This window comes from Myotis lucifugus, unplaced genomic scaffold, assembly GCF_000147115.1.
Source record: "Myotis lucifugus unplaced genomic scaffold, Myoluc2.0 scaffold_67, whole genome shotgun sequence".
Lineage (NCBI taxonomy): Eukaryota > Metazoa > Chordata > Mammalia > Chiroptera > Vespertilionidae > Myotis > Myotis lucifugus.
In genome coordinates this window covers 1,279,276-1,305,722 of record NW_005871115.1, presented here as the reverse complement: position 1 = coordinate 1,305,722, position 26,447 = coordinate 1,279,276, and the positions used below count along the sequence as shown (strand labels likewise).

At 35.3% G+C, this 26,447-nt stretch overlaps 1 pseudogene; it reads right to left on the bottom strand.

The window, feature by feature from the left end:
* The window catches only part of LOC102443198, a 122,342-nt pseudogene that overhangs the window by 889 nt on the left and 95,006 nt on the right, over positions 1-26,447 (bottom strand).

Here is a 26,447-nt window from a genome sequence, read left to right as displayed (position 1 = left end):
AGAAAAGAAGTACGATTACTGTGTTATCAGAATGTTTTCCTGACTTGAAAGTTACTGTGAAAATGGAGCTATTTTGAGTATACTATTACTATTGTTGGACTAGGCAGCTGGATACATATGAGCTGGGAAAGGCAGTTGGGGCTCGGACGGAGTATGTATGAGTCATGACAAACTGAAAATAGGCAATGAAGTCGGCAGACCCCTTTGTGAGCAGGAACCATTCAGGGCCCCTCCAGGATGTGGTCTAACCGGTGGAGTAGCACCTAGAGGAGGGAGCCTTACAGCTTAAAGATACATTTTTTTGAGACTTGAGGGAGGGGGTGACTTACTTCTTGCCTAGGGGCATTCTAGCCTAGGGATATAAATCCTCTAAACTCCCAAATATCGGGGCATTCAGTTCTGTCTCAGCCAGCTGAGCTACCCACTCAGGTCCTAACTGAGTGTATTGACATTTCCTACAAAAAGTCCTTGCCTGCTTGTGCTGCCATTTTTGTCCCTTGTTTGAATTCATTCCTACAAGCAAGACAAGAACTCGGGGTGCAGAGTACTGTCTCTGGCCAGAGGTCCCCTTGACCACCACTGACATTGTTACTCATAGTATTACTATTTTGAGTATTGTGTATTACAGGTAAAATTTGTGCATATAAAAGATTATACATATATATATATATATATATATATATATATATATATATATAGAGAGAGAGAGAGAGAGAGAGAGAGAGAGAGAGAAAGAGAGAGATAGGTATATATATACAAACATATATACTGGAGTATAAATCATCATTTTTTTTCTATCAGAAAAATATAAATTAAAAATTATAAAATGACAAGAGGTAAATAATCCACCATTTTCCATCTTTTCTCACCTCCTTGTAAAGAAAATATTTTCAACATTCTTATCATGGTTTAATTCTGATTTACATTATCACTTATTAATACATTATCACTTTCTTGTCAAACCTGAATATATTGGGGTAATTTCAACTACTTACCTGCCCTGGGCAGGTGTGTCAGAGAATGCTTATGTTCTGGAAAATTCTTAGAAAAAGATTCGTGGCTGATAATTGCGTTCATGTTATAATAGCACTTACCTGGTTAAATAAGTACATCACGTCTGATTTTATGTGTTCATAAATATCATTACCTGGCACTGCTGCAGGAATGGTGGTGGCGAATGGAGGGCATCGAGAGTGGTGTGGCTACATCTGTGTGAGCTATAGATTATGGACACTCACAAGGAAAGTAGTAACTCTTCTTAAAAGGCAGAAAAGACCTAGACCTTGACATACTGTTTGATAGAATAGTTCAGCAATTTGTTAGCCTCACATTTTTTACTATTTCTGATTGCATAGTTGGTGGGCAAGCTAAAAGTTGGCAAGCTGGGAAAATGAAGCTTTTACCGTTTGTAGGAAAGAGGATTTAATGCTACTGCAAGTAAATGGATAGTTGCTCATATACAGTTTAGGTACCACAAAGAAAGTAATCATTCTGACACTGGCTGGAAGATAGCCTAAACTGGGAAGTTACTCGTAGAATCTATTACTCAATATTTTTGGTGATGTATTCTTTTCCCCAAACCAATCATTATTCTTGTAATTATTCCCAGTGCTGTGCAAATTTTCCCTAACATCAATCCACTGTGAAACATCATGTTAAATGAATCCTTGGAGTTTAGAGATTTCTCTAGGGGTGTTTGCTGGCTGTCTACCCAGAGTTTTAGCTGAAAGGATCTGAAGTAGGATTTTCACCCCATTAACATTTCTCTTGGGATAGTACCTTGAATACTTTCTATGCCCCTCACTCCACTTACCCTGCCCTTTCCCAGCCCAGGCTACATGACAAGATTCACTTTTATCTAGCTCTGAGTAGGAAAACATTAAGTCCAGTAAATACACCATGAATTAAAGTGGTAAGGAGTATCTTACACTTAAAAAATACTAAATCTACCAAACATCACTTCCTTTAGGTCATAAAAATCATCTATGAATAAATGTAGTGTAGAAAATGTACAAATGTGTTTATTTTATAATTTTAACAAGCAAACTACATGCCTAATATAGGGCAAAGTAATTGAGCTAACAGGTCACAACAACATGTGAAATACATACTTCCTCTTTTGCCTATGCATGCCACGTCAAGAAAGAATAAAGGTTTCCTAAATATTTTTATTAGAAAGAAGAGCCATGATTATTGTATTGACCAAAAAAATTTCCTGACAGATTCTTATGAGAGAATCTAGAACATTTAAAAATTAATCACGTAGCCCGCATGTAAGTATGTTTACTAGGTATAAACAATTTGATTCCTGCAGCAGTGCCAGGTAATGATATGAACTGCTTTTTACAGAGGACACAGATGTACATATGGCACTGAAAATATATTGCCAATTGGAACCAGATACACTAAAGAAATTTCTATGCAGAGCTAGGAATAGACTCCTACCCAAGGACTTGACCCCAACTTAATTTTCTCCCTAGGAATCTTTAGTTATAATGTTTTTATTTCACAAAGTTGCCCTTTTTTTGTAAGCTAAAAGAAAAAAAAATGGAGCATAAAATTATGTTACACAGTTGAGTTTGAGTTAAATGGACCAAAGAAAAGAAAAGAATAAAGAAACTAAGCAAATATAAATAAAACACAAGGATGAACAAAATTATCTTACATTATGCACCAAAGACAATCACCCTTGAACTATAGCATACCCTCAGGGGTGATAAGCTTTATTAGTCAATAAAGAGTTTTAAGTATCTCATTCTCTTCATCATCTTAAGGAGAGACATGTGGGAGTCCCACACACAATTAAGATCGCCTTTGCCAAAACATAATGTGATACAGGCTATGAATTTGATTACCTTTTTGTTTCTGTGTATTGTTTGTTTGGTTTTGTTTTAGCATGTTTATTTGTTTAGGATCTGGTCTTTTCTTTTGTTATTGGTTTCTACATTGTGGGTTGAGGATCTTGAAAAACTATGAATAATTCCCTACATTAAGTGGGATTTGTAAAGAAACTCTAGGAAGATTTCTGAATACCCTCAGACAAATCAGAGTCCAATGTAAGGAAGAACCAATGGCCCCTAATGGAGGAACTGAGTTCCAGGATTCTGGAAGTACAATAGAGGTTTTTTCTATTCCTTTGAACTAATCTAAAATGTGTGTGAGGGATTGGATTCTGATTCTCCAAACAATGGCACATTGATCTTCTCTAGAATAAGTGTAAGCCCCTAAGGGGGGAAAAAAGGATAAAACACTATGTAAATAGAAATACAATATTTATGAACTACCAGTATGAAGAAAATTATCTTATATCATGCACCATTGTACACCTGAAATGCAGAACCTGTGTAAAAGTAAGTCTGAAGTTTTTATTAATATATGAAAAACCACCAGTAAAAAAATGTTAATATATATTTTCCCATAAGTCAAACTTTAAGAAGAAAAATTTATCTTAAAGCAAACTGATCTACATTTAAGTAAATGTTGTATTTCTGTGTGGTTAAACTCCTATATTACTCTGTTTATTGTTGGATCCTCTTAGGTTAGATAACTTCTGAGAAATATTCATGTTTAGTGCATCCCAGTGTACTGTTTTGTTTTGTTTGTGTGTTTGTTTGCTTTTTGCTTTTAGAGAGAGTTTAGGAGAGGGGAGAAAGAGAGAGCAATGTAGATGTAAGAGAGAAACATCACTCAGTTGCCTCCAGTATGCACCCTAACTGGTGACCAAACTACAACCTGAGCATGTGCCCTGGAAGGAAATCAAACCAGTGACCTTTCAATGCATGGGATGATATAAGAGCCATGTTTTTTAAAAGCTAATATATACTGTATTTGTAAAAAGCAAAATGTTCTATATAGTGGGAAAAGTGAGTAAATATAACTTAAGTACACAGACTATCATCCCAAGTTTGAGACTATCCAGGATAAACTACTGTAAAGTCTTGGGAATGTTTCATTTTATATTCTCTCCTGGAACCATCTCAGTAGCTTGCATATAATTGGGAATCCATACTTGGTTGTTTACTTGCAGTAAGAAGATCAACAATAAAATGCTCCTTGTGGTGCCAGAATGTCAGACCAAGGGACAAATAACAATGTTGAGTGATGAGAGGCAATAGCTTCAAAAATATAGTCAAAAAATTGAAATCTGCATCTGGGATGTCTTTGGGCTGCCTATGAGTCTCCGCCTCTGGGATAAGATCCAGAAGCCAGAATTTAGTCCTGAGTAGAGTTTGCTAACAAGAGTAAAAAAAAATGATGTTCTAGGCTGATTTAAAAATGGATTGATAAAATAGATCCATAGTTCATATCATCAGAGAACAAGACTCAACCTGAATTCCTGGCAAGGCTTTAAAGCTGAAACTCACAGCATTGACCTGGGGAGCTCTTTGCTGCTCATTGCCATGGCTCCGCTCCACAGTGGCAGTGTAGGGGAGAAGCACAGAACCTGGGAGAAGCCTGCCAATACTTTCGTTCTCTGTAGTCTTTAATGATGTGAAACTCTCCTACATTTTAGATAATTTTGCCAAACACCTAGATAATGCTTAAGTCTTCTTTACAGAGTTTGATGTCAAAAGTAGTTCAAGACTCTGTCTGATAAATTTATCTTCACAAATTTACAATATATCAGAATTCAAAAGTATGGAATAAAACCAACTTTTTAGCACTTTTCAAATATGTAGCATAGTATTATTAATTATGTTTAGTGATGGATATGTGAGAGACATTGTGGTGGTCATTTCTTAATGTATACAAATATTGAGTCATTATGTTGTATACCTGAAACAAATATAAGACTATATGTCAATTATATCTCAATTATGAAAACAAAACAAACAAACAAAAACTAAAACCAATCTTATAAAAATGATATGGAAATCAGGTACCCATTGTCAAAGACATTTTAATGTATGTCTATGTTTGGGCTCACTAGATGAATGAATTTAGTGTTCTCATGTAAATATAAGCACACCTCTGGAGGGTCTGTTACAAAATTAGTACTCAATAAATGCTCACTATAAATAATCTCAAGGTAGCATGAATTACATGTTCCTTGTAATATTATCTATATATATAAAAGCCTAAACAACCATTACGACTGGATGACCAGCTGGTAGCTATAATGCACACTGACCACCAGGGGGCAGACGCTCAACGCAGGACCTGCCTCCTGGTGGTCAATATGCTACCACAGCCAACCTCCCATGGTCTCTCTCCCCCCAAACCCCCCGCCGGCTGGCCCTGATTGGCCCTGAAAATTAATATGTAGAGATCTAAGACCATTAGTATTATTTTTTATTTATCATTAGAATTTTCTCTAGTTTTCTTACTTTACAACATAATTTTCAGTTTTGCAGTATTTTAAATGATTTCCTTGGAAATAATTATAATGTTGCAAGCTGAGTGTTATCACTTGAATTGATGAACATAATCCAGTTTTATGTAAAAGTCTCCTTATAAAAATAAAGAAGAAAATTTAAGAAAATATCACAAAAAGTATTTTAATTTTTTTGTCATTAGGATAAAAAGAATTAAAGCATCATGTTAATAAATGGGGGTAATTATTAAAAGCATTTGACTGCCCTGGCTGGTTTGGCTCAGTGGCTAGAGCGTCAGCCTACGGACTGAAGAGTCCCAGGTTCGATTCCGGTCAAGGGCACATGCCTGGGTTGTGAGCTGGATCTCCAGTGAGGGGTGTGCAGGAGGCAGCTGATCGGTGGTTCTCTCTCATCATTGACGTTTCTATCTCTCTCTCTCTCTCCTTCTCCCTCTCCCTTCCTCTCTGAAATCAATGAAAATATATTTTTAAAAAATATTTGACCAATTGACAGAACTATGCATATGGATATAAACAGAAGCTAGATGAGAGGAGAATTTGTAGGTCCTCAGACAACCCTTTCTTTCTTTTTTTCTTATTTATTTTATTTATTTATTGCTGCTAATATATTTTTCCTTCAATCAGTCAATCAATAGTTTTCTTTCAGAGTTGAGATCAAGAATTTCTGTTTGGGTGTACATATAGTGTCCCCTCAAAAGGAAACACACACTTTGAATAATTATAAAGGTAATGTTTATTAAAATACATTTCATTTTCAAAGTTGAGCTATCAGAAGTTAAAGTATGTATACTTTTTGGAATATTATTATACTGGTTTTTATATATTTGTATTTTCTCTTTCAAAAATATTCAGGGAAGATCCTGAAAAGTAAGAGAAATTCATAGCTAATAAAAAAATAAAGATATTTACATTGCAATTTCAAGTCTGTGAAAATACTCTTAAGTTTAAATAAGAGCATATGTCCACATTCCAGAAAAAAATAACACATTTATTGGTAAGATAGTAATGAAAATACTACAGATTACTATTATTCATTTAAATTCTGAATAAGGCCCAATACTTCAAATAAGGCTGACTTTATGCAATGTGACCTAGACAGATTTACAAGGCCTTTCACTCTTAAGGAACTGTGCTTGCTTTAGCGTTTTGCTGTCATTGTATTAAAATTATTAATAATTTGTAACAAAGGACCCACATTCTCATTTTTCACTTGGCTTCCCAAATTATGTAGCTGGTCCTGTCCAAAATCAATTATTCAGACACTTTTTACGTAAGGACCAAGTGAAGATTAATAAATCAATGCTATGCATGTGCTAGTATAATTAGCAAGAGATAAAATGCTATGTAGTCCCAGTGGATGTGAAACATAGTCTAAAAAATCTCAACAGTAACCATCCACAGCCACATATGATCACCTCATTCCATGAACTCGCAAAGTGGTGTAAAGAATTAGTTTCTGCTTCATGTACACCTAGAAAGAGAAAGGGACTTGGTTAAAGGGACTGAAAACTTGATAATCCCACATTATAAAATTAGTTTTTAATTGAAATTTAAGCAAGAGAAAAATTGACTTACTTCCTCCTAAATGTTAAATGATGATAATTGAGAAAAGACATATTTATGTCATAAAAAAAAACACTCTAAGGTAAAGTAACTATTAGGCTACCTATTAGTTTTGTTTTATGAGCATAGCAATAATAGCTAATATGGCATTGTCTTTTTCCTGTGCCAAGCATTATTTAAAGTGATTATATATATATATATATATATATATATATGCTCATTTCGTATTCACAAAATCTTATAATGTAAGTACTAGTTAGTATTTCCTAGTTTGGAGAAAAAGGAAGTAAGAGGCAGAAAGGTGAAATAACTTGGCAATATCATCAATGTTGAAAGCAGGGCTCTACCCTGAGAACTATTGATAGCCTGGTTTTTGACCTGTACATACTACATTGCCTAACAAAAACAACTTTTAGTCAGAAAATCATGAAACCTGTGTCTTGTATCACAGGAGTCTATTTCAACATTTTTCAGTAATACGTAACACCCTTGATTTCTGGCTATTTTGTCTTTAAAAAGACCTTGCTAGAAAAAAAAAATCTTGTCTTGAAATTAACACAAAATTTGATTTATTTTATCATGTCCAACCCCCAAAGCATACTTTAGGAGATGGGAATAGTCATTGTCTAATGGTCTCACAGACCCCTTTTTTCCAGCTCACTAGTCTCCAGATTGAGGAAAAAAACATGCATGACAAAGGTGACAACATTAACCTAGACATTTAGGCTGTCTCGGCCTTTCTTCTCTGCCAATAAACAGACTGTAGTCTCTGGGGTTGTCAGATGAGCAGATACACAGATGCTACACTTCCTGCAAATTAAGCACATGTAGGAAAAAAATTACAATTACAGCAAATGCCACGCTGCTAATGGTTTCAGTAGGGACATTAGCGAATTTAATGGGCATGGGAAACTAAATCTCTTCAGTTTGCTTCTGCCAATATGGCAAATTATCTATATTTTATAACTTCTTTAGTTTTTATATGTACCACGGTGGGCTTTTTCTGTAAATCAGTCAACAATATTGTCCCTTGTTTTCTTCTTTAAAATGATAGGATGTTTGTGTGACTGTCTGGTTGGCCATTCGGAGCTGACCTCTGCTCCAGCCAACTATTACAATTAGTCAATGGATAATTCAGCATATTTTTATACCTACGAAGCTGGCTTTATGCCAACATCTGCCTTGGCAATTCATGGAGAGATCAGTGCATATTTTGCTCGGGCTCATGTGAAGATGAAAAACGGAAGCAGGACATATTGATTGTCCAACTTAACAGTTAGGTGAATGGACTTGGTTATGCACCCATCACCTGCCACTTTCTCCAGCTGGTGGGTCTGTTTTTATCCTTCCTTTGTTTCTGTCAGTTGATGTGGAGCACCATCTCTAATTGTAGAAATTGATTCATCTGTAGCTGATGAATAGAATACCACATAAAAATAGACAAAATAATTGAAATGGGGTATCAGAGGTGAAAACATGTGGCCCTGTCAGCTGTGTTTGGCAAAGAGTCTAATCAGAAATTTCTTGTTTCTTTGAAGCCTTACACTCCCTAAATAAATTACATTCATCTCATTTGTTTCTAACATTTGTAATAATTCTGAAAACTTCTTTGTAAGCAGAATAGTGATATAGAATATAGAAAATAAAGAAAAGAAAACTGAGATTTGGAGGCCTTCAGCATCCAAAATATTTACTTTTTCTATTTCAGGGGACATGTATAGATGAGGTGTATGTTCGTATGTGAATGTGCGTGGGTTTTTGTGTGACTTAACTTAGAACAAGAATGCACATTTTGCTGTATAACAATCACAGTGTTAAGTTTTAAAGAACTATCATCCAGTCTCCAGTTCCACATGTAAGGAGCTTGAGAGTTTCCCCTTAGTCTTAACCACAAGTAAAACATTGAACAGACTGAAAAATCAATAATTCATCTTGGATTCATAAAAAAAGGAAAGACAGAGCAAATGATAGGAGAGACAGACGGGCAGATACAGAGAGCAGCAGCTTACCAGGGCCGAGACTCAGGGGTGGGACTCACTGTGCAAACCAGTGCCTGGGCAAAAAAAATGAACTGTAATTGACAAATTCCTGGAGGTTCCTGGAAAACTCTGTGCATTAAGTCCTCCAGGGAGACCCAATCATATTGGTACCTCTACCATACTGTGAAATTTACATCCAGGAATTTGACCAAATTCCCACTGTAAATATTCAAGAAAAATCCTCACAGTATCCCAGAAAGGCAAGGGGAAAAGGCAACTTGTTAAAATTACCCAGAGTACTCTGTTCTTAACAAGTCTCAAAAACAAATAACTAAACAATCCAATGAAAAAAATGGGCTAAAGACCTAAAGACACCTCTCCAAAGAAGATATACAGGTGGAAAATAAGCACATGAAAAGATTCCCCGCATTATATGTCATCAGAAAAGTGCAAATTAAAACAAGTGATTCCACTATACACCTATGAGAATGGCCAACATCTGGAACACTGACAACACCAAATGCTGGTGAGGATGTGAAGCAGAGGGAACTCATATTGCTGGTGGGGCTGGAAAATGATACAGCCACTGTGGAAGACAGTTTGGCAGTTTTTTATAACGCTAAACATATTCTTACCTTATGATCCAGAAACTGGGCCTCTATGTATTGACCTAAAGGAATTGAAAATATGTCCACACAAAAACTTGTGCATGGATGTTTATAGCAGCTTTAATCATAATTGCCAAATCTTGGAAGCAAGGAAGATATCCTTTAGTTGGTGAATGGATGAATAAACTGTGGTACATCCAGATGATAGAATATTATTCAGTACTAAAAAAACAAGTTATCAACTCACGAAAAACATAGAGAAACATTAAATCCATGTTATTAAGTAAAACAAGTTTATCTGAGAAGGCCATATACCATAGGATTCAAACTAAATGATTTTATGGAAAAGACAACACTATGCAGGCAATAGAAAGATTTTGGGGACCATGAAGTGGGATGGGAGAGGGGAAACAGGCAGAACACAAAGGATTTGTAGGGCAGTGAAAATCTTCTGTATGATCATGGTGAATACATGTTACTCTACATTTGTTTAAACCCATAGAATGTACAACACTAAGGGAGAACTCTAATCTTTACTGTGGACTTTGTGATTTTGATGTCACTGTAGGTTCATCCTACATAAAATATACTATTCCTGTGATTGACGTTGGTATTTGGGCAGGCTATGCATGTGTGGGAACATAGGGTACAAGGGAAATCTCTGTATTTTCCTCTCCATTTTGTCATAAACCTAAAACTGCTCTAAAAATATTCAAATTATGAAAGAAAATAATTATAATCAAAGTTGGGCAATTGGAGGATATACAATTTCTTATATTCAGAGTTGTAGAAATGTATTTTTAGAAAGAAAGGAATCCATCTCAATAATATTTGTACTTAATATGACCTCAAAGATTCAAAGAAGAGTCAGCCGCAGCCTAAAGTGCCTCTTATTTCTCCTTTTGCCCCCTTTTAGTGCACTAACTCACTCATCTCCCCTATCCCTATCTGTTTCAATCAGTAAAAAACTAGGCTGAATTTACATCTTCCTTTTTAGAGGATCAGTGACTAGGCTTCTCACAAAAGTATAAAGAGAGACCCCTCTGGATAAAATTTTCACAGATGGATCCACAGCTGGAGTGGTGGGTGAGGGAACAGTGATATGGGAAAGAATGAATTTCACAGCAAAGGCTATGGGCAAGAAAAGTGCCCTGAAATGCATGTAGCAAAAGAATAATTAGGAAGAATAAAGAATGCTCAATTACATTTAATTAGCAAACATTTATCAAATGTATACTACTCACAAGGCACTGAGGCAAATACTTTGAAACCTTCCCATGGTTTTATATTTTCTTGAACTTGCTCTTCTCTTCAAAGTTAGTTTAAATTTCCCTTCTACGACATATAAAAGGAAGAAAATAATTCAGTTGAGAAGAGCTTTGGATACCATTAAATAATTTGGATTTATCCTGCAGGCAAGAGTCAGCCATTGAGGGATTTTGAGCACAGAGAGCAGTTGGGAAAAAGACTGTTCTAAACAGGTGACCCTATTAACATACACCCAGAGACTGAAGGCTGCCTAACCTATTGGATCATTATTGTAATTGTAAGGCATGAGGTTTGGCTGGGATAGTAAAATGGAAAATAAAGGCAGACTTGCTTGGAACAAAGGGGCTAGAATGATTTGTTCTTGGTGTCTGGCTACATGTCAGGTAGAAAGATATCAGATAGAATCAAGACTTAAGGGCCTTAACAATAGGTCTTCCTTTCCGAAGTATTCCCACATTATTTTAATCTCTCCGTTTTTCCTTCATCCACTGCTATCAAAACATTTAGGCATTTTCCTTTATCTCTAATGTTCACAGTGAATATTTCCCTTTGACTGGACATCTTTCTCCAAGTCCTTTCTACTAAACTTGAAAATACATTTCTCTTTAAGAGATGTATTGCATTCACTGAAGAAATTTTTAAAAAGCATTTAAAATGAAAATATTAAAATTCTCATTTTCCAAGGATTTCTCTGACATTGAAATTGGCCAAGTTCTTTCTATCCTGTTGTCCAGGTATTTTTTTTTAATATATTTTTATTGACTTCGGATAGAAAGGGAGAGGGAGAGAGAGAAACCTGGGCATGTGCCCTGACCGGGAATCGAACTGTGACCTCCTGGTTCATAGGCTGAAGCTCAACCACTGAGTCACACTTGCTGGGCCAGGTGTTTTTAATAAAACAAAATATTTAAACCAGTTAAATCATTCTCCAACAATGTTAATGTGAAAATATCTTCAACCCAAGTTATTATTCATCTGAGTAGTTTAAAGCTCCAAAACTTTTCCCTTTTCTAAAACTGTGAGGTTAAATGAGAAATAAATATCCCCTTTAAGGCAAAAACAGGACGAGAAAGTTTTATTGTGCTGATTCAGAGTAACATAACTTCTAGTCTCCTGAGCTTTGAATAACAACCGTTTATTCAAACGGACCATAAAGCATAGACTGATTTCTTTTCATTAGATGGTTTGACCCTGGAAGTGTTTATTTAAACAAGGGAGGAACTTAAAAAAAATGGGGGGGTATTTAATGACTTGTTTGAAGAAGCCAAAAAAGGAACTATTCATGGGTCAAAGATAGAGAGTTCAAAATTCCTGTGTGGTATAGCGCTAAGAAGGAGGAGGAGGCAACTCATATTTATGTTTGCTACATGCCAACATTCACTTACTTGGTGGTTCACTTAAGCTATCTCAAAACAACTACAAGATATTTGTTCTCACCACTACTAAACATATGAAGTTACTTACTTTTCCCTGGGTTAGTTTTAGGGTAAAGAAAAAACACAGCCCATAAATATTCTATTCCAGTACTTAAATACTTTATTTCTATATCTCCATTAATCATACATATCCAACATATATTTCTCTACATAGTTTCCTTATGTTCTTCCTAGAAACTTCATGGCTATTAAACATTCAATTTTTAAAAATTTTTTGTTGAAAGAGAAAGCAAGGCATATGATAATTGATAGGTACATCTCAAACAGTGTCCTGCAGATAGATGCTATGTAGAAAAGGGTTTCCATGATCAAACTATTGTTAAAAAGGCTTTATTAAACAGCTGAGACTTGCAGCTATTAATGTGCTAACATGCACTGTGAATCTGCAAGAAGGGATATGGCGGAGAACTTTTCCAAGTTATGTAAGAGAAGTCCCTCAGCACCCAAGAAATATCCATTAGTATACAACACAGAGAATATTCACTTGCATCAGTTTAGTGATGGAATGTTGTTTTGTGGACAAATGCACAATAAAGTATTCAGCTAATCACTTATTGTAGAACATTTAGCTCATTTTCCAGATCTTGGTATTTTAAAAACTGCCATGATAGACATTTTATAGATATATACATACATGATATATATATACTATTTTTTCCTTAATTTATTAAAATATAATTGACATACATCACCGTAGAAGTTTAAGGTGAACAGCATAATGATTTCACTTATATTGTGAAATGATTACCACTATAAGTTCAGTTAGCATTCATCATTGCATACAGATACAAAAAAAGGAAAAAATTCCCTTGTGATGAGAACTCTTAATATTTACTTTCTTAACCACTTGTGTGTATGTTAAGTATAGCCAGCATGCTGTATATTGCATCCTCATTACTTTAAAAAAATCTTTATTGTTGAAAGTATTACAGATATCTGCTTTTTCCCCCCATGGGTCCATTCTAGCCTGCCCCCACCCCCACCAGTTCCAGGCCTTCAGCACACTATGGTTAATCTCTTCCCACCCACCCACCACCGCCATCTTCCCTCTGAGATTTCACTGTGTTCCATGCTTTTGTCTCTGGATCTATTTAGTTCATCCAAACATATTTTGTTCTTTAGATTCCACATCTGAGTGAGATCATGTGATACTTTCTTTCTCTGACTGGCTTATTTCACGTAGCATAATACTCTATACACATTTTATGTGAATATATGTTTGTGTGTGTATTACTATGTGTCTTTTCATGCTTTTCTGTAATTTTCTTAACATAAATTCCTAAAAGGGGGTTTCTCTGACAAAAGACATGTCTGTTTTAATATTTATTACAAAACTGCCTTCAAGAAGTACTATTAGAATTTACACTTCTGGTAGAAGGATGTGAGCAGGTCCTCACATATCCAGCAAAACTTCCTATTATATTTCTTTGCAGTTTTTTGATAATTGTAGGTAGTTTTACAATTTAATGGAGCAAATATTATATATTTTACCACTTTATACCACTTTATATATATAATTTTATATATCAACTTAATTATATATTAAATGTGTATATTAAATGTATAATTTAATTATATATTAAATATATTATTTATATATGCCTTATAAAACTTGTATCGTTATTAGGTAATATTAATAAAGTTAAAATAATATATGAAGTAATATATAATAAATGAAGTACTATATATTATATGTATCTCTAATGTATTATTTTATATATATATATGTAATATGAGATGGAAATTCTTTTGCAACATATATTAAAAGAATACCACCCTAACTGGTTTGGCTTAGTGGATAGAGCATCGGCCTGTGGACTGAAGGGTCCCAGGTTCGATTCCAGTCAAGGGCATGTACCTTGGTTGCGGGCACATCCCCAGTCAGGGGCGTGCAGGAGGCAACTGATCGATGTTTCGCTGTCATCGGTGTTTCTAACTCTCTATCCCTCTCCCTTCCTCTCTGTAAAAAATCAATAAAATATATTTTAAAAAAAAGAATACCTATTCTTTGTATCAGAAACCCCTTTTTAGGGATTTATTTTAAGGAAATTACATAAAGCTATGAAAACATACATACCAACACATACATATACAGGGGTGGGCAAAAGTAGGTTTACACTTGTTTGCATAAATACAAGAAAAAAATTCTGTGTCCGAATGCTCATGAGTGTAAACCTACTTTTGACCACCACTCTATATTATATGATATATATAACTTCAGATATATTATTTTCAATTGTTATATATAAAATAGGTTATAAATATATATGTATTATATGTTAATATATAATATAAACATTATAAATATAACATATTATAAATATTTAATATAATTAATTAATACAATATAACACTGTTTGAGGTGTACCTGTCAATTATCATAGGCCTTGCTTTCTCTTTTAAGAAAATATTTTTAAAAGATAATGATTAGGCCGTAGCCAGTTTGGCTCAGTGGATAGAGCGTCGGCCTGCGGACTGAAGGGTCCCAGGTTCAATTCCGGTCAAGGGCATGTGCCTTGGTTTCAGGCACATCTCCACTGGGGAGTGTGCAGGAGGCAGCTGATCGATGTTTCTCTCATCAATGTTTCTAACTCTCTATCTCTCTCTCTTCCTCTCTGTAAAAAATCAATAAAATATATATTTTTTAAAAAAGATAATGATTAGTAGTTATGAAGTTTCTAGGAAGTACATAGGAAAACTACATAGAGAAATATATTTTGGATATGAATAATAAAAAGTAAGTATTTAATACTGGAACAGAATATTTATGTGTTGTGTAAGTTCTTTTCTTTATCCTAATGCTAATAATAATATAATACAATTGATTGCATTACATTATAATATAACTAGTGGCCCAGTGCACGGATTTGTGCACACTAATTAGAAGAAATATTTTAATATCACTATTCGCTCTTTCTCTATAATAGAAGTTCCAACCAAATTCACGACCAACAGTGACAGATTGAAACACACATGTACGACTGGTGCCAGCAAGAGCTTTATATGTATCACACATATGTGTGATATGTTTATTTTTAAATTGCCAGTGTGCATCATATGTACTTGCCAGTCAGTCAGACAGACAGATAGACAGTTCAGTTGGTCACTTAGCCTTTTATATATATAGATATATAACTTTGTATATCTTATTTTAATATATCATATATAAATATATCTTATATAAATATATATTATATATGTTCAGTGTATATAATATATATTACAGATAAAGTAATAATAAGATATATATTTATATGTTATTTTAATTTTCTTATCTGTGAAAATTGGTGAGATAGAAATTCTTGTCCATAATTATTGCATTTTAGATTACTTTTAGGGATAATAATTTATATATGCTCTTATTATACTTTGCTATTAGAAAGGCCACTTTTAAAAAATGATTTCATCTATCCTCTATAAATTGAGGATAGTGGTAATCATGTATATGCCATTACTGTTACATGTATTTTCAGAGTTTATGCTTTTCCTTCTCAGGCTCCTCAAGCATAATGCACCACCTCGGGTCTGGGCACCACTTGTGTGCTTCTTCAATTACAAAGGTTATCTTATTAATGTGACTATGAAACTTCATTTTTTATTTACTGAAGACATATATCACAATAAATGGTGTCCCTGTCTACAGCCTTATAAGTTAATCAATTTCATATTAATTTCTGTGGGTTTTTTTCTTTAGTTTTTTTCTTTGTTTTTTAGTCTTCACCCGAGGATATTTTTCCCATTGATTTTTAGAGAGAGTGGAAGGGAGACGGAGAGACAGAGAGAAACACCGATGTGAGAGAGAAATATCAATTGATTGCCTCCCACATGCCCCTGGCCAGGGCCAGAAGCCTGTAACCGAGGTACATGCCCTTGCCTGGAATCAAACCTGGGACCCTTCCATCACAGTCCGCAGACTGACGTTCTATCTACTGAGCCAAACTGGCTAGGGCTCTTTGTTCTTAAACGTCAATCTCATTCTTGCTGGGTTGGAGCTAAATTTCCTGGATTTATGTTGTAAACATTTACATAGAACTTTATGTTTTCCAAACATTTATACAAACATTCCCTCAGGCATTATGATGCATGTATGAAGTAAATGGCCATTTGATAATCTGACTCTCATCTTTTTCTTTTTTTTTCTTTTACAATATGCTTATAAGTTTTGTACTTCTTGAACAAACATGCCCCTTCCTTTGATAAGGTCAATCAATGTTCCCTTTGTTAACAATGCATGTTATTGCAAAACAGAAAATATATCTAATTGCAACTCTCAAATCTCACCTCAACCACCACTGTCTTGGATTTCCCCTACTATAAAATTTGTAACATAATATACTTTCATTAATAGCACATATCTCAATTGTGATTTACTCCCTTACTCTATTAAAATCCTGAGTGCTGAGGGATTAAACATTTCTGCTTACCATTATATCCTAAGAGAAACACAGAACCTCACACAGGACAAACATTCAATAATGTTCATGAAAAAATAGATTTATGTCTGATTATTATACTAATTTTACTGATAAACATTTGAGAATCAGCAAAGCTGAATTCCTTCCTCATTAATGCTCAGACAATAAATAGAACAAATGAAACTGAAATACCTGTGATTTGGCTCTAAATTTTTTTTCTCATTTTCTTGACCTCCTAGATATTTTTCATTGCCTACTCCTCATTTCAGTTTTTACTTTTTTCAATCATTTCTTTCTCTTTGTCAAACTTTATTTTTTAAATATATTTTAATTGATATCAGAGAAGAAGGGAGAGGGAGAGAAAGACAGAAATGATGAGAGAGAATCATTGATTGCTCGGCTGCCTCCTGCATGTCCCCCACTGGGGATCAAGCCAGCGATCTGAGCATGTGCTCTGATCGGGACTTGAACCGTGACCTCCTGGTTCATAGGTAGACACTCAACCACTGAACCACTCCAGCCCGGCTCTTTGTCAAACTTTTAATATGGTCAGTTATGGAATGGAGTGGAAGGTGTCATTACTGAGAGTCCTAAGTCAAACATGAGGAAAAAATTTTGGAAAAAATCATAGTTCCCTTCCAGAAAAGCAACAAACTCTTATTTAAAATGTTTTCTAGCAAATATCAAAGTCCTCAATTTTGGTATTTTGATATTTTCAGCCAAGGCTTAAGAAGTTTGAACATTAAATTTTATTAAAAGTACATTTTTATTGATTTCAGAGAGGAAGGGAGAGGAAAGAGAGAGATCGAAACATCAATGATGAGAGAGAATCATTGGTTGGCTGCCTCCTGCAGGCCCCCTATTGAGAATTAAGCCTGCAATCTGGACATGTTGCCTTGACGGGAATTGAACTCGGGACCCTTCAGTCCACAGGCTGACGCTTTATTCACTGAGCCAAACCAGCTAGAGCTAAAAGTACATTTGTTTCAGTTTTATTGAGAATCATGAGATCCAAATCTATGACTTGGCTGTCTTTCTTTATTCCCTCCTTCCTTCCTTCATTTATTTCTTTTCATAGCCAATATTTATGTTATGCCTTATGTAAACTTACTTTCTATGCCTGAGTCTTTCCATTTGGAAATGTAGAGTCTAGCACATCATATTTTATACATTATTAATGTGAGAAATGTCCTAATTGGATGAACTTTGCTCAACGTCCTATTAAGGATAAGTTCAGTAGGGCTGAGAGTGATGGTAAATTTGGGAAAGGAAATAGTGATTTACCAAAATGAAAACAAGATTGGTACTGAATCAGGGATAGTGTCTGAGCCCAGTGTCCAGTACAGGGAAATTTACTTGCAGAACCCTGGTATTGAGGCTTAGAGTCTCAGGTCTGGGATATAATCAAAGGTAGTAGCATCATGTTGGAGAGTTCGTGACAATAGAAGCCAAACAGTTTGTACTTGACTTTTTCTAGAAAGCTATGGGGGAGAAACATGCAGGTAAGGGAAGGTGGGAAGAAACAGGAAGGATTCATATATGTAGGCTTTATTTTGGACAATATCTAGATCTTAGATGAAATACCAGACTGCTAGTTAGCACTATAGATCAGTTTTAAGGAAGGACAGAACTAATTTGTAACAAAAGAGTAGTTAGTGCATCACTTTTGGCTAAATGAGCAATAAGAGCTTTTCAATAATCTTTGATCTCCTTACCATTGTGGTCTAATTGGTACTTAACATTAAGAGTGCAGCAGACTCAGATGGATCCCAGAATACAGAACAAAGGAGTCCACTCATTTCTTCCCGCTTCTATTTGTGGTTTCAATCAAGCACTGAGGACAAAGGAAAGCCCTTAGGTATTTTAAACATCCCACTGAATACTTTATATTTTAAAAGCAGACATTTTCTCTTATCAGAAAGCCCTGAAATACAGTGCAATGTCATCAGAAGCTATGTGGACAAAAAAGAAAGATGATAGTTTAATAAACACTATACAAATAGAACCAATTCAGGAGAATCTTTCTTTAAATATTTATTCAGCTATTTGTTTATTTACTCTTTGTTTTTTGCTTTTGTTTTTGTTTTGTTTTTTTAGAATTGAGACCAGGCTGGGAATTGGAAATTGCCTAAGATATGTATGTTGTAGATGCTATAATAGTTTAGCTTCATAGGTCACCACACATCCAGAAAACTGTTCTAAGTAGATAAAAATTTTAATCACTTTGAAATAATATATTTTTGATTTTAGAAATCCATGTTTAAACTACATTATTAAGAATAGCACAAGGTTCTCACCGTTCCAGAATATTTCAGTCCCCTTTACTGATTTATTCAACTCTGCCTACATTTCTGGGTTTGTGTTAGTGATATATACCTGTCTTTAATTTTTTTTTTTATTTCCACTTTGCTACACAGAAAGATACTGGATACAGAATAGTAAAACTGCTTCTTAAAAATGTTTTACTGGCATAGACAACTCTTCTATGTAATGTCATCCAAGATTTTCCAACTCATTTACTGTATTTACATAGCAGTGCCATAGAAGAAAAATATTAAAAGCTTATAATTAAGACAAAGGAAACTAAGGAGAAAATAAACCATTGGGACTACATCAAAATAAAAAGCTTCTGTGCAGCAAAAGAAACCATCAACCATATAAAAAGAGAGCCCACTGCATGGGAGGACATATTTGTCAATGATATAACCAAAATATATAAGGAACTCATACAACTTAACACAAAGAAGACACACAATCCAATTAAAAAATGGGCAAAGAAAGTAAATGGACACTTCTCCAAAGGGGACATACAGATGTCCAAGAGACATGTGAAAAAAAATGCTCAGTTACTGATCATCAGAGAGATGCAAATTAAAATGACAATGAGGTATCACTTCACACCTGTCAGAATGACTATCATCAACAAATTAATAAATGACAAGTGTGAGTGAGGATGTGAAGAAAAGGGAACCCTAGTACATTGCTGGTGGGAATGCAGACTGGTGCAGCAACTGTGGAAAACAGGATGGAGTTTCCTCAAAATATTAAAAATCAAACTCCTATTTGACCCAGTGATCCCACTTCCAGGAATATATCCTAAGAAACCCCAAACAACAATCAGAAAAAATATATGCACCCCTATGTTCATGGCAGTACAATTTACAATACCAAAGAATTGGAAACAGCCCACAGCAGATGAGTGGATAAAAAAGCTGTGGTACATCTATACAATGGAATACTACACTGCTGTAAAGAAGAAACTCTTACCATTTACAACAGCATGGATGGACCTGGAGAGTATTATGCTAAGTGACATAAGCCAGTCAGAGAAAGATAAGTATCGCATGATTCACTCATATTTGGAATCTAATGAACAAAATAAATTAATGAATAAAATAGATCCAGAAACATAGAAGCATGGAATAGACCGACAAATTTAGGGGAGGTGGGGTGGGAGGGTGGGAGGGGAGAGATTAACCAGAGAATTTGTATACATATATGCATAGCCCATAGACATAGACGATAGTGTGGTGAGAGCCTGGGAAGGGCAGGTGCAGGGTGGAAGTCAATGGGGGAAAATAATGGGGGGACATCTGTAATACTTCCAACAATAAAGACATTTTTTTAAAAAGCTTTTAACTTCCAGAATATAAGTACATTCAAGATTTTAAGATTGGGGGAGATAAAATGGACCTCATAGGCCATTGAAAATATGGCATAGTTGTCCCTCAGAATTATGAGGTTAGCTTCTACTCTTAACTTCCTTCTATCAAGTGAGAGTGGTAAGTAAAATTTTGGTGAAATGTCACAGGGCTATCAGCAGGGCTATGGGAAATTCTAGGAAGAGTTGTGACCCAATCTTTAGTCCTTGACATTAAAGGAGCCCAGTGCCATTTCACCGAAACTGTGGAGGATCTGTACTTAAATATATTCAAAGAATTAAACTCCTTACAATTTTTCCATTCGTTACCTCTCACTTTTGTTTTTTAACTTTCCTTTCCCTTATGGCCATGCTTGAGATTCTGATGGAACTGGGTTTCCTGCTACCAACATAAGAAGAGAAGAGAGAAGTCTTAACATTAAAGTATCAGTGACCTGAAGTGTTTGTCAGTGAAGGATATTTTCATTTGAAGGAGTATAGCTACAGAGGGCACTTCTCTACCCCATAAAATTATTCTTCAGTGGTAGAACTTCTGCACCAGGTGAAAAAGAGACCTATGCACAGAGAGCTTTCTCCACTCCATTCAAATAATACTGGTTATTATGTCTGACACTGATACGTACTAACACAGAGCCTTATTACGCCTTATTAAGAATACAAACATTTGTGTTTCAGAAACTGATTTGGCATATTGTAGATAGCAAATAAAGTGACCCAATACATGTGTAAAAAAATGGCAAATTGTTGAAAGAACAATCTGATGAACACTTTAAAATAATTTATCTTTTCTGAAATTTTAACTTCTGGTTTCAGGAGTTTTGTGAATCACTGAACTTTTAAATTAGAAGTCAAGCTGTAACTTTTAGAGGCCCCTGAGGGCTAATATGATAGTAAGCATTTGTGTTTGCATTGCTGCCATTTATCAAATCAATAATGTAATCTTGGCAAGTGGGATTTACCTCTGTGTAATTGAATCCCCCAGGGCTATTAGTCTTCATTATTGGCCAAAATAATTGCTAAAGGAAGATGAGCTATCTAGGACCTGTTGTGCCATTGAACTTTTAAATGTTCTGAATATACCGATCTGCCCCTCCCGACTTCTCAGTTACTGCCCTCAAGAGGCATTTTAGGACAGCATGTTGCCCAAAGTGGAATATTTAATAGTCTGCCCACCAGGCATAAGAAAAATAATATTTCAAATAAATAACTCTATCAAGAGGAAAGATTAGTAAGATGATATATTGAATGTGGAGTTCTGCCTGCGGTACAAGTAGCAAAACACATTTTTTGGCATTCTTAGTGTTGTCTAATAAATGAAGTAGGTTGGTCAAAACATCATGCTTAATGAAACTGGTGGTATTATAGTCATTCATGCCTTTGACTCTGCTTAGAATTTATATTATTTCTATATTGGGTTTGTGTTAGTGATATATACCTTTCTTTAATTTTTTTTTTTATTTCCACTTTGCTACACAGAGAGATACTGGATACAGAATAGTAAAACTGCTTCTTAAAAATGTTGTACTGGCATAGACAACTCTTCTATGTAATGTCATCCAAGATTTTCCAACTCATTTACTGTATTTACAAAGCAGTGCCATAGAAGAAAAATATTAAAAGCTTATAATTAAGACAAAGGAAACTAAGGAGAAAATAAACAATTGGGACTACATCAAAATAAAAAGCTTCTGTGCAGCAAAAGAGTGATAATATAGAATGAGTAACCCCTAACTTCTTGTTGCCTACACATGTTCCCAGATGAAATTTACAGAGAAGGAATCACACCAGGTAGAATGGTCATATATATGTAAATCAAAATTAATTTTTAGACTATAATAAAGAATAACAAACATTTATTTGAGCAAAAGGAGCTGCAGCCTGGGAGACATAGATTCAGGTAACAATCTAAATTGTGTTTAGGAGAGGCCACTTTTATAAGGACATTTTCTACTCAGGTTCCCAATTATATGTGTTTTATGTAAATGAGGTTTCTCATTGTGCAGTTCTGATTGGATGGGGCAGGTCTTAGTCCATTGGCAGAAAGATCAAACCAGAGTTTCCCTTGGAATAGTTTGGTTGATTGAGAGGGCATGAACAAGCAGGCATAGTGCAGGAAGCTGAGAGTTCATTCTGAGGTTCTTCCTGTCATACAGAGTACATGAGAAAAGCCTGACAGCAAATGGTTGCTAGGCTCTTAATTATTTGCAAATAATTAAGCTCTCACAGTGCAGCTCAGAAAAAAAAAAATTCCTTCTTGGAGTTCACATGTATAATGTTGCAGGGTAGGCCAATTATGCATAAATAGCTAAAACAGAACCATGATTATCTGACAGCTACCTAATAAACTGGTATAGAAGATGCAATTGATTCTTGTCCTGCATCCCCATTTATCCTATTGATATTCTATTTTTAATTGACCAAAGGATAGGAGTTACATACCTTAAAAAACTTGGGAGTAACAAGCAGTTTCAAGGAACAAGTCAGATTTAGGACATCTTATTATTCAGCATAACCAATCTTCTTTCCATGGAGAGAGATAGATACTTGATTTGTTGCTGATACTGAAAACTGAGTACCCATTGAAAGGGATAATCAATCAATTATCGCAAGTATTTAGTTACCTGTGTAATCTCTTGGCTCTAAACATCATTTATTTTCTCATGGTTCGAAAAACCTATCTCCTTACTTACGCTTGTGTAATGAGACCCCTTATGGTAGGTGTCACACTATAGGGAGCCCCACTGTGTCTCTTCTTTGATCAACCTTTCCCTTGGAGTGTGGAGTTTGTGGAGCTGAGAGAATATGCTCTCTCAAAGCCTGAGCACCCTCCTTCAAACCATGCTCAGCGTTCTTTTCTGGAATTCCTCTGCAAACGGCTCTGGGTAAATTTCCAGGACCTATGCAATTCCTTGACTAGCTGTTTTCCCAGGAATATTATGTTAGTGATGGAAAAAACAAAAGAGTGTACACATTAAATATCTACAGAAAAGGAAGACATAGTTTCACAGATGCAGGGAATTTGTTTTATGTGTTAAGAATTAGAAAAAAATATGAATAAAGTATAATTAATAATAAATGTCAAGTAAAACCAAACATCTCTACACAAATTCAATAAGAAAAATCAATATAATCATCATTAACATCAATTTAACTATAAATAACAAGACTAGGCTCCTTATCTCCTCTATAATAATAAACACGATATAAAATATACTATTATACAACTATAAGAGACAATATTGTAGATAAATAATAAAACTTTGGAAGCAGGTAAATGGTGGCCTTAATTGGTACATGTTATAATCACTGGAATCTGTGAATATGTTACTTTATGTGACAAAAGGGACTTGGCAGATGTAATTAAGGGTTTTGCGATGGGGATTATTCAGGTGGGCCCAATTTGATTACATCAATTCTTATTAGCAGAGAATTTTTCTAAGCGATGGCAAGGGAGAGATGTTACAATGGGAAAAGGGGTCAGAGAAATGTGTTGTTGCTGGTGAGGAAGGTGAAGGAAGGGGCTGCACGTGGAGGAAGGTAGCAAGCCTTTAGAGACTGGAAAATGCAAGGAGACAGTCTCCCTTATAGTTTCTAGAAAGGGCCACTGTTCTGAAACCAAAAAATGCGGGAGTTTTGAGTCTGAGTTCTTGCCTCAAGAAAACCGAACAATGTAGTCGCAGGCAAAAATAAACAACAACAACAAAAAAAACAATTAATGGAACCAAAGTTTATTGGGAGAAGCCAGTCCTGGAAAAGGTGCAGCTAAGGTTCCAAGAATAGGCCAGGGTCCAGAGCTTCCTTTCCATATAGCCGTCTGGAGTAGTTTAGTGTCCAAGCTAATTAAAGTCTAATCGTCCATATGTGGAAGCCCACATGGCCATAAACTACGTGGGCACAGGGATGTGCTCCCCTGAAGCAGGAATGTCAGGTACCCATTGTGCGCTGCACCAGGGAAGAAGAAGCGGGAGAGGAAGCACATGCCTTTTACTTTAGGGGCTGTAGACAGACTTGATAGTTCCTGATTGGTTATCTGCAAGCTGTCTGTTTTAGCAATATCCATACATTTTAACGTTCACGTCTCTCTTGCTCACCCTTCCTTCCCACCCCAGTTGGGGTGTCTTAGCAACTCCACCTAGTTGGGTTCTTGGGTTTTACTTTCTCTTCCGGTGATCCCGCCCCTATCTATCAAGCTTTCTTCTGTCTCCTCAGTTCTGTAGACACTTTGATTTTAGCCTACTGAGACCTGTGAGACCTATAACCTGCAGAAATAAAGATACTAAATCTGTGTTGTTTTAAACCCCTAGATCTGTGGTAATTTGTGATGACAGCAAGAGAAGATTAATAACTCTATCAAGAAGTAATCACTGACTGATAAAGACAAGTCTAAATATTGTCAGATATTCTTTGTTTTAGAAAGGACCACAAAATTACACAAATATTTAATCCAATTAAAGAAATATGAATATAAATTATTAATAATTATAATAGTTGCCATTTGTTAAATGTATTTACTATGTGTCAGAACTATGTTGAATATTTTAGATACATTATCTAGTGTAATATCAAAACAATAGTAGGAGGTAGTTATTTTTAATCTTATTTATCTGTAAAGGAATTTAATCACAAAGACTGTACATTTTTCTATACAAAGAAAATACTTTTCACAACCAGCAATTAGAGCATATAATGCCAATCTGTATCTGTCAGATTTAAAGATCCTTACTCATTCCTTATGTATCTCTCAAGACTAGGAAAGTCAAAGTAGGGGAACTTGTGATGAACCATAAAACCAATTAAATACAGAAGAAATAACACAAATATAAAAAATATTCAGGAATATGTATAAATTTAATAATAATGATAAGCATTTGGTTATACACATCTAAATTTAATTTTAATTTTCTGAAAATATCAAAAGGAAAAAGGATGAGGGAAAGTAAACAAGTTATTTTTTCTTATTATAAAGGTATAAAGGTAAAATCAGTAATTTATTTTTAAAGTTGATAATTAAATAAAAATAACCTTAAGTATTTTCATTTCAAATATCACCTAGTTATCAATTGTAGTCTTTTCTAATTTATTAAAACAACATATTTACCAGTGTAAACACAGGAAACAACAAGGAAGCATAGAGAGCAGAAATCATAGATCAATGTGGCAAATGTATCAAATATATTTATTAAAACAATATACATAATTATGTTTCTTCTGTTGGATGAATTCTATGAGCAGGTTAGAATTTCTACTTTAATCCAAAAAAGAATCAATTCAACTGGAGAAAAAAAAATATCATAAGTTAATTCCTACTCAGTTAACATTCAGAAATGTATTTCCTTTTATACCAATAGCAGTCTGGAGTAGTTTAGTATCCAAGCTAATTAAAGTCTAATCGTTCGTATGTGGAAACCCACATGGCCATAAACTACGTGGGCACAGGGATGTGCTCCCCTGAAGCAGGAATGTCAGGTACCCTGAACCACGGAAGAAGAAGGGGGAAAGGAAGCACACGCCTTTTTAAAAAAGGGTTAAGGGTTAAGGGTTAGGGTTAGGGTTAGGGTTAGGGTTAGGGTTAAGGTTTAGGGTTTAATATACAAACAGGAAGGTCTAATATGAAATTACTCTCAAAGATCTTTGACAATTTATTTAGGAAAAAGATGATAAAAAATGTTGCCCTGTGAAAGGACAGAACGGGACTGATAGCTGTGTTCCTAACTCCTCTTCCAGCAAAAGCCATGGAGTGTATCAGTTACTCAGCCTGCCCTTGTCTCAGCCAATGGGAATGCAAGGGAAAACAAACTCAAGGCCAAGAGTATGCTAGCCACCCCCTGTCTTTGTGTAACCAGACCCTAACTGCACCCTGCCCTTGCGTCATTAGCCCCCGGCCCTCACTCAACCAACCAGAATTGGCCAAATCAGTGGTCTGAGTGTGCCTCCACCCCCCAACCCCAAGCCCTATAAATTCTTTGTTCTCTTGGGACTCCGGGCTCTCTCTCGCATCCAGTAATGGAGGCAGAGGGGGACCAAGCTAGCTTGAATAAAAGACTCTCTGCTTTTGCATCGGATTTGGCGCTCCCTGGTGGATCTTTGGGAGGTCTTGAAATCTGGGCATAACACCCTGTATTATGAGAGACAGGGATAGTCTGAATGTGTATGCGGTTGGGTAGAGGGAACATAACATATC